Source organism: Nicotiana attenuata, unplaced genomic scaffold (genome assembly GCF_001879085.1).
Source record: "Nicotiana attenuata strain UT unplaced genomic scaffold, NIATTr2, whole genome shotgun sequence".
Taxonomy (NCBI): Eukaryota; Viridiplantae; Streptophyta; class Magnoliopsida; order Solanales; family Solanaceae; genus Nicotiana; species Nicotiana attenuata.
In genome coordinates this window covers 140,284-150,378 of record NW_017671353.1, presented here as the reverse complement: position 1 = coordinate 150,378, position 10,095 = coordinate 140,284, and positions in this window count along the sequence as shown.

The following is a 10,095-nucleotide window of genomic DNA, read 5'->3' as shown; positions in this document are numbered from 1 at the left end:
AAAGAATCATATCCCACACAACTTCGCTGCAATGCGCGACACCATCCAAACATTAGTCCACATGAAATACCTCAAGTCACAATGCTCAAAATCAACAACCGCGCGCAATTTGACGTCTAATACCCAAAGTCCATGACCATAACCATTGCGAAGAAAATAACTCAATACCATAGTCTAGAAAGAACATAACCAAATGTGCAATCAATCATTCAACACCCTAATATCCATCTCGCTCAAATTCTGCTATAAGGCCCAATAGAACCGCACCATGTGTGCATATGACCAACTAATCACAACCCCTCGTGGTATAGAAGGGTAACACATAGATAATATTAGAACACGAATAAGCTCAATTCTAACCGAATGACACATCCCTCAACAGTAGTAGTATGGAGTCAACCAATCTGACCCGGTATAGAATACACATCCTTATCGGGCCTATCAATGGACCCCAATTCAAATCTGGCCACCCACAATAGATAAATAACCCTCCGAAAGTCCACAGTGACTAAATCATAACACATACTATCATCTGGCTAGCTTTGGCCACAACTTCATAGTCCACAACGACGAAACAATCTGCTTCTGAGAACTCCCAGTCTCCAAATTCATTTAACACACGAATCACTATATCTGATCCCAACTACACCTCCCAAATGTCTAACACATATCTCACACATGATCATCCCACGAGGAATACTACCATAATTCTTCTGTGCCACATAGAAAAATCTGAATATCAGCAATCGATCAACCAGGGGAGTACCGCAATATCAATGAAGAGTCTGTAAGTCAAAACACAGTGCACCTTCTGAAATGTACACTCTCCTCAAGCAATACCAAATAGTAATATCATTCACCTAGTCATCTGAAACCACCTATGTTGCCTCATGACTTTCCCTTCAAAACTGACCCTGACCTTGCACATGCAAATCTTTATCCCACACAACACATCGCATCAATCATGCCATAATATAAAAGTATGAGGATCTCATAATCAACTATGAGTCACAAGTAGAATACCTATTCAATTAGCTAGGAACCTTCCATTTGATCTCATCCAAGAGAAAATCCCAATATGCAACATGTTCCTCACGCTAGTAGGAAATATCCACCTCGAACTGTGATAAAAATCACCAAGAACCCTTTGGAATCCATTTGCACATAACCAAGCTATAAGAACCGAATCCCTCTAACTCAACCAAGGCACACATGTCGCCAAAACACAAGAGCACTGCAACAAAACACCTGTAGAGACTCACCACATCATAAGTACCTAAAGAACCGATCATACCCATTACCGTGCTGATCTAACCTACTATCAAACTATCTTATTTCTCTGAGTTCCTTCCGAATTACCCTCAAAGTGACATTTCTCCTTGCAGAACACCATGATCCGTAACCAAAACTCACCCCACGAGATCCTAGAATAAAATCACATCGCCTTAAGGCCCATAAGCCGTCGTATTCCCCCCTTAAGCACCCCAAAAATGCCACAACCGAGACACTCACTCTGAAGAGACCTTCTGTGAGTATAAAGTCGTTTCCTTTACCTTCTTGATACTAAAATGTATAATCCATAATGATATAGAAATACCGCAAGTCTCGACACCATCCAATGTAAATCTCAGATTGTCACCATATACAAATTCGAAATATTCTCAATTGCTACATATAAATCTTGAACCCATTAGCACTTTCTCAAGAGCCACCCATTCCTCTCAAATCTCAATTGTGATGCCCAAATAGTCCAAATGACCTGTGCCCCATTATCACAACAACACTCAAGGAAGTAACCCTGCCTTAACATAACCGATCAAATTCATACTCCATGCACACTACGTCCTTCACACATAATAACTCAATCATTCCATGATTTTCATATACTCATAAAGTGCAATATAACCCGTAATCAGAAATTTCCTTAGTCGAGTAATCCTCAAAACCAACCTTTGCAAGTCATATTTGAGTCACAAGTATGCCACAAACCGAAACTAGTACCACATAACCACGCAATCAAATCGTCGATAGCACACTCCCCCACTTTGTTCAAAGTCATATAACAAAACACTTGATAACTCATAACACCCACACTCTATTATTGACATAATCTCGCACCGAAGTTCAACTCAACCCTTCATAAGCTCATGTAACACAAACCATATAATACCTCAAATCATCTGTTAATCTCGCATTCATCCTCGGGACGGTCAGGTTAACTTTCTCAACCAACCCAAACTCAAATTGCACAATTATAATCCACTAGCAGAAAAGAAAGTCTCCACACAATATCATAAAGGCCACACATTCATAAATTACCCCGCATGTTGTAACCCACCTGTTTAGCCTCAAACTGACATCTCTCTTTACCCTTTCACAATCGCACTACTACGCAATCATACAATCTTTCTGAGTCTAAACTCATTAATAAGACATGAGAATCTGATTTGTTCCACAATTAAGCAACATGAAAGATCCTCAATACACTCATAACTCGAGACTATGCGTCACATCGAGACAGAAATGAAGCACCCGATAGTCGTTTTTACATCTCAAGAAAACTCTTCTCGTCACCTTCAATCCATCTGAACAGCTCCCGCAGTCACATCATACTCATCATATAGCCATCCAACCACTCATCGAGCCATAAATTTCGCTAATAGGTACACCACTGGACATATAACTCCAAAAGCACGTGCTCACACAATTGAAATCCCCGTGCTCAAGCTACAGTCATATCCCAGCCTCAAGTCCTCCAGAATGGCCAATCATCTGCATGTAGAAACACAGCTAATACCGAGCACTCACATGCACATAAAAATGCATGAAAGGAATTCAAAAAGTTACACTTCAAGCTGAATCAATGACGCACGATAAGGAAAGAAAGATGGGAATTTTATCCTAAATGCCCTGTAGCCTCTCGAAGATAGGTATGGACGTTATCATATCAATCCGCAAGACTCTACTAGACACTTGCTCATGACTCATAGAACCTATGAACCTAGGGCTCTGATACCAACTTGCCACGACCCAAAATCTAGACCGTCGTGATGGCACCTAACCCAATCTGCTAGGTAAACCAATTAACAATAAAACATAATACAATAATACTGATGTGAGTCAAAGATAAGATAACTGAACTTATACAAATCCCCAAGGACTGGTAGTACAAATCATGAGCTTCTAAGATTTAGATTTTTACAACACCAAATTGGAATAATTACAACATCTGTTTGGAATGTAATTAAACATAATTCGAATCTAACACTACCAAGGACAAGTGATAGCAATAACTGGAATGCATGTACGTCTTCAGATCCAGCTTCCACCGTACGCAGCGATATCAACATCCAACATCTGCACGCAAGGTGCAGAAGTTTTGTATAAGTACAACCGACCCCATGTACTTAATAAATAATAAACCTAACCTTAGGTTGAAAGTAGTGACGAGCTGGAACAAAGGTCAGAGTCCAACAACAATAACCAGTAACAGTGCATAAAAATATAATGAATGTAACACAAGTAATAACTCTACGATAAAAATGCTTATCTCATTCACAGTTCCGGAAAATAATCATTTGCCTTTCAAGTATTACAGCAAAACTCAAATTTTTTGCCAAAATCACCGAAAATATAAGTTAGTCTAAAAATTGTGATTTTTCTCAAAAATTCAACAACAAATTAGAAACTTATTTATTAGATGGCATGAGGAAAGTACATCTATATGCCTACATGTCCATGTGTATGAGAATCATGAATGACGTGATACCGTATAGCATGAGGAAAATGCATCTCTATCTCTGTATGTCATGTGAGCATGTCGAATGCGATGCAACTCACTGATAAAGCTATATGCATACTCTGACAGTGTCAATTCACTCAGTCCTCCCAATCACTCAGTCCTCATAATCACTCGGCACTCGCTCTCGACACTCGCACTTAGTAGGTACCTGCGCTCACTATTAGTGTGTAGACTCCGAAGGGTCTCCTTCAGCCCAAGCACTATAATAAGGCAATGATGGCGTAATCAATAACATATGCTGTGGCATGCAGCCCGCTCCCATCATAAATCAATATTACTTACTGCGGTGTGCACCCCGATCCCATCAATATCCTCATAATCAGGCCCCTGGCCTCGCTCAGTAATCGATCTCTCCAGTCTCTCAAGCTCACAATGTCATGATAATCAACCCAAAAATAATGATGTGATGTATTAGTAAATGGTAACAGAGACTGAGGCATGATATGCATATGAATGCGTACGACTGAGTATGTAATTGCAATGTAAGCAAATAGCTCAACAGCAGAAATGACCTCAGTGGGTCTCAATAGAATTAGCATATAGCCTAGACATGGTCTCTAACATGGATCATAGTTCAGTAGCTCTAGTACGTAGAGATTTCATGGTTACAGATAAGATTAGGTAGCTACACAATTCACACGATGCACGCCCACACGCCCGTCACCTAGCATGTGCGTCACCTCAACACCAAACACATAACACGTAATTCGGGGTTTCATACCCTTCACACCAAGTTCAGAAGTGTTACTTACCTTGAACAAGCCAAATCCAATACCGAAAAAGCCAAACGATGCTCCAAAAATGCCATCTCGTACGTACCGACCTACGAACGGCTCGAAACTAGCCAAAAGCGACTCAAATACATCAAATAAAGCCCAAGGAAACAATTCCGAATGATAAAGGACGAATCTTTAATCAAAAGCCCAAAATCAACCTAAAAGTCAAACCCAGGCCCGCACCTCCGAACCCAACAAAACTTAAAAAATTTGACAACCCATTAAATTATGAGTCTAACCATACTAGTTTCACTCAAATCCGACTTCGCATCGATGTTCAAAATCAAAAACTCCCCCTATGAAACTTTAGGAGAAAACCTACAATTTCTCTCTTGAAACCCTCAATCAAATACCAAAAACGAAGATAGATTCATGATATAAAATAAAAAATGTGTAGAGAACACTTAGCCCAATCCACATGGTGAAGATTGCTTCAAGAATTGCCTCAATCCGAGCCCCATAGCTCCAAATATGCAAAAAGGCCGAAACCCCGGAAATAGAGTACTTTATAATCACTAGGTGAATTAATGAATCACGATCGTAGAAACACCCTCGCGTTCGTGAAGAAGGAAAATGTACTGCCCCAGATATACACTATGTGATCGCGTATAAAGCCATGCGAACTTTGTACACAAAGCTCACAAACTATGCGATCGGTAAAACAAGACCGTGAACGCGAAGAGAAACAGCCTCTGCCCAGCTCAGCCCAAAATCACTACGCGAACGCGTGCAAACCTACGCGAACGCGTTGCTCAAACTATTGCAACCTATGCGAACACGTCTGAGGACTCCCAAATGCAATGAACAATTTCTCCCAGTCTTCAAACAACTCTACGCAATCATTATTAACTCTAAGCAACGACGAATAAGGAAACCAGATGCTCAGCAAAACCAGCAAATGCCAAAATGAAGGTAAATGATCCGAATTGGGTCCAAAACACGGCCGAGCCCCTTGGAACCACATCCGAACATCCCCACAAGTCCTATAACATAACACGGACCTACTCGAGGCCTCAACTCATGCATAACAACATCAAAATAACGAATCGTACCTCAAATCAAACTTAAATGAACTTTGAATTTTCAACTTCCGAACCTTGCGCCGAAACATATCAGATCAACTCGAAATAAACTCAAATTTTACACACAAGTCCCAAATAACATTACAAATCTATTCCAATTTCCAGAACCACAATCCGAATATGATGTCTTCAAAGTGAACTCTCGTTCAAACTTATGAGCTTTTCCAAACCTTCAAATTCTAATTTTTCGCCAATTTATGCTGAAACCTTATAAAAACATTCAAATGCAAACCCGGGCATACGCCCTAGTCTAAAATCACCATCCGGAGCTAAAGGAACCATCGGAACTCCAATTCAAGGTCAAATTCTGAAAAGTCAAACTTGGTCAACTCTTCCAACTTAAAGCTTCAATCATGACGTTCATTCTTCCAAATCGATTCCGAATAACCTGAAAACCAAAACCAAAGATTCACGCAAGTCATAATACATCAAACAAAACTACTCATGCCCTCAAACCACTGAGCGAAATGCAAATGCTCAAAATGACTGGTCAGGTCATTACATACTCCTTGAATCTTAATTTGTTCTTCTTTCTTGAGCTTGAACTTGATTTCTTGAACTTGAACATGATTGCTTGAAGCTTGAATTTTTTAGAAAAAGTAGAGGCGTTTGATCCACGAGTTCTCTCTTGCTTCTTATTTTAACTTCTAGTGTTTTTTCTGAGTTATGAAGACCCTTATTTATAGTTGTAGGATGGAAGAGTTGAAATGAGAACAAATTCTTTTTGACCAATCAGATTAAAGCGTGACAAAGCCGCATTCGATTGGCCCAATATGTCACTTGCACATGTGGCACAATTTTATTGGATTTCTAATTTGACACGTGGCATGACCCTATTGGCTCTTCCATTTGACTTGGCGTGACACAGCACTTGACACATGGCACCAAATTGGATCTCTAGGAAGATGATATCTTGGGCTTAATGAAGTGGGTTCATCACTTATAGCCCAATTAAATGGGCTAGCCCAATCAATATTTATTGAACTTCAATAATTAATCCAATTATATTAGTCCATAATATTTATTGAGATTTTTACCTAGCTATACTATAATAGAAACATCTTTACCATCTTTATTTAGGTTCCTTAATTATTACTTTGTATATCTATATTTACTAGTTATATACAAACCATAAAAAAGAAGAAATTTAAGATCCCTTAAATCTAGACTTTTAGCTACGTGACACCTACCCCCATTTCCAATAATCCCCCCCTACATTTAAGATTTTGTTCCTTTTCCAAAGGATTACAAAAACATCTTCTCTCTTTCTTAACTATTACCCAAAATTGTTCTTACCCACCGTAAGAAATCTGCTTACCTACATGTTAAGTTCACACCATGTCCCTTCAGTATGTCGAATTGTATGTCCTTCGGTGTGTATATAGTTTTAGGATATACATATTTGGTCATGATAATATTCGCAACGACCTTGACTGTAACGATCTGGCCGGTCGTTTCGAGAGTTATAGCCCCATTCTCCCATTTCTTGCTTCTCTTGTGTTCTACATCTGTATTATGACTTACCATGTTAGTTGGTTCGTGTCCGGGGAGGTTTCAGAGTGAATTGAGACACTTAGTCTCATATTTGAAAGCTTAAGTTTGAAATAGTTGATCGGATGTTGACTTACGTGTAAACGACCTTGGATTTGAATTTTTACGATTTCGTTAGCTCCATTAGGTGATTTTCGACTTAGGAGCGCGTCCGGAATGTAATTTGGAGGTCCGTAGTAGAATTAGGCTTGAATTATCGAAAGTTGAGATTTTGGCAATTTTGGACGACAGTGGAAATTTTGATATCAAGGTTGGATTTGATTTCGGGAAGTTGGACTAGGTCCATGGTGTCATTTATGACTTGGGGGTAAAATTTAAGGTCAATCGGACGTGGTTTGATAGGGTTTGACGTCGTTTGTAGAATTTGGAAGTTTCCAAGTTCATTAGGATTGAATCTGTGAGTAATTCATGTTTTGGAGGTTGTTCAAGGTGATTTGATGATTTGACTAAGTTCGTATGATGTTGTGGACTGGTTGCGGTCCCGAGGGCCTCGGGTTGATTTTGGGTGATTAACAAAGCAAGTTTGGAATTTGGAAGGCTGCTGAAGTTGAACTTAGCTATCAAAAACGCATCTGTGGATGTCTCATCACAGGTGCGAGCCTGCAGAAGCGGGAATATGACCGCAGAAGAGAAAGGAAGAAGGACTGGCAGAGTTCGCAGGTGCGAGGGGTTTGCTGCACCTGCGATGGTTGCAGAAACGGTGTGTGGGCGCAGGTGCATGTGTTGGTCCGCATGTGTGATGTTAATTCCGCACCTGCGATGAGCGCAGATACGGTTCATGATCGCAGGAGCAGGGGGATGGATTTAAGTTATTTTTCGTAGATGCGGGGCTTGGTCCGCAAATGCGGTGTTGCAGAAGCGCAAAAGGGACCGCATGTACGGTTTTGTTGGGCAGAAGGTATATATAGAACACTTCGGGATTTTTCCCCATTTTCACATCTTAGAACTCGGAATTTGGAGATTTATGAGAGGGATTTCAAAGCAATTACTGAGGTGAGTTCCTTATGCCTATTTATGTTCAATAATGGTGTTCCCCTACTGATTTTACACCTAGTTGGTGAGTTTTTTTAGGTGAAACTTGAGAGGTTAGGGCTTGAGAAACGGAGAGTGAGTTTTGGGGATTTGGAGGGGCAAATGATGTCGGATTTTGATGAATTTAGTATGGTTAGACTCATGAGTGAATGGGCTTTCAGGTTTTTTGACTTTTGTCGGATTTTGAGATATGGGCCCAGGGGCCGGGTTTGAGTCGATTTTGGATTTTGGAGTCTAATTTAGTAGTTTTCTTGTGGAATTGATTCCTTTTGCATATATTAATGGTATAGTACTGATGGTGGCTAGATTCGAGACGTTTGGAGGACGATTCAAGAGGCAAAAGCATTACGGATTAGAGATTTGCTCGGATTGAGGTAAGTAATAGTTGTAAATCAGGTCCCGAGGGTATGAAATCCCGAATTTGATGTTATGTGATTATTTTGGAGCTGACACGCATGCTAGGTGACGAGCGTGTGGGCATGCACCGAGGGGATGGTGACTTGGTCCGTCCCGTGGAAACTGCATAGTTGAACAACATGTCGTTAGCTATATGCTCTCTATGTGTTACGGAAATTGATTGTAAATCATGTAGAAACCATGTCTAGGCTATGTGTTGGTACTGTTGGGTCCCACTGAGGCCACGTTACTTGCTGAATTACCTGCTATATGTTATTTGTACTCAGTCACAGTTTTTACTCATATATCATATCTCAATCTCAGTTATTCTATCTGATCCTTCATGTTATTGCTGTTCTGCCTAGTATTTCCTGATTTCTTAGAGCCCGAGAGACTGGATAGATGGATGACTAAGTTAGGTCGAGCGCCTGATTTTGAGGATATTTATAGGATTGGGCTGCACGCGGCAGCATGTTTTATTTATTTATTCCATAATTGGCTTGTTATAGCGCTTGGGCTGAAGCCCCTTCGGAGTCTGTACACACCCCAGTGAGTGCAGGTAACTACTGAGTGCGAGTGTCGAGTACCGAGTGATTGTGAGGTTGGACTGATTGGGAGGACTGAGAGATGATTTCCTGAGAGGTAGTATATGATTTCATTATTGATGCACACAATTGCCTTATATCTATGATTTGAAAACTGTTGAAATATATTCTTATCTGGTTTTACTTGAACTTGACTTAGACAAACTGATTTGACTTGAATTACTGGATTTAGGAAGCATGACTATTTTCTTTTCTAAAACTACTGAAAAAGAACTAAAACTATGTAGCTCATCACTATCTTCAGTTCCTTATTTGTTATTGTTACTTATTGAGTTGGTGTACTCACGTTACTCCCTGCGCCTCGTGTGCAGATCTAGGAGTTGTTGGTCATGGAGAGTGCTGATAGTCCTCGTAGCTGATTATTGGAGATAGCGAGGTAGGTGCCCGGCGTTTGCAGCCTTGTTTTCTTCTTCCCTATCTCTCTTTTAGTTGTATTTGGATTTCAGTTTTTGTTAGTCGTGTTATGTTCGGATCAGTTATGCTTAGACGCTCATGACTTAGTGACACCCCCATGTCGAGCTATCTTTTTTGCATTTTTATTCTGAGTTTAACTCCTATGGGATTTCTGTTATGAAAACGACTTTTTGTTTATCCTTTATTGAAATATCAAAGTATTTTTTTGAAAGTCGGTTGGCCTAGTACCATTGATAGGCGCCATCACGACAGGCTGGAATTTTGGATTGTAACAAGTTGGTATCAGAGTGTAGGTTACATAGGTCTCACGAGTCATGAGCGGGTTTAGTAGAGTCTTACTGATCGGTACGGAGACGTCTTTACTTAACTTCAAGAGGCTGCAGAACACTTAGGAAACTTCACATTCTTGAATTCATGCCATGCGAATCTGTTGATTC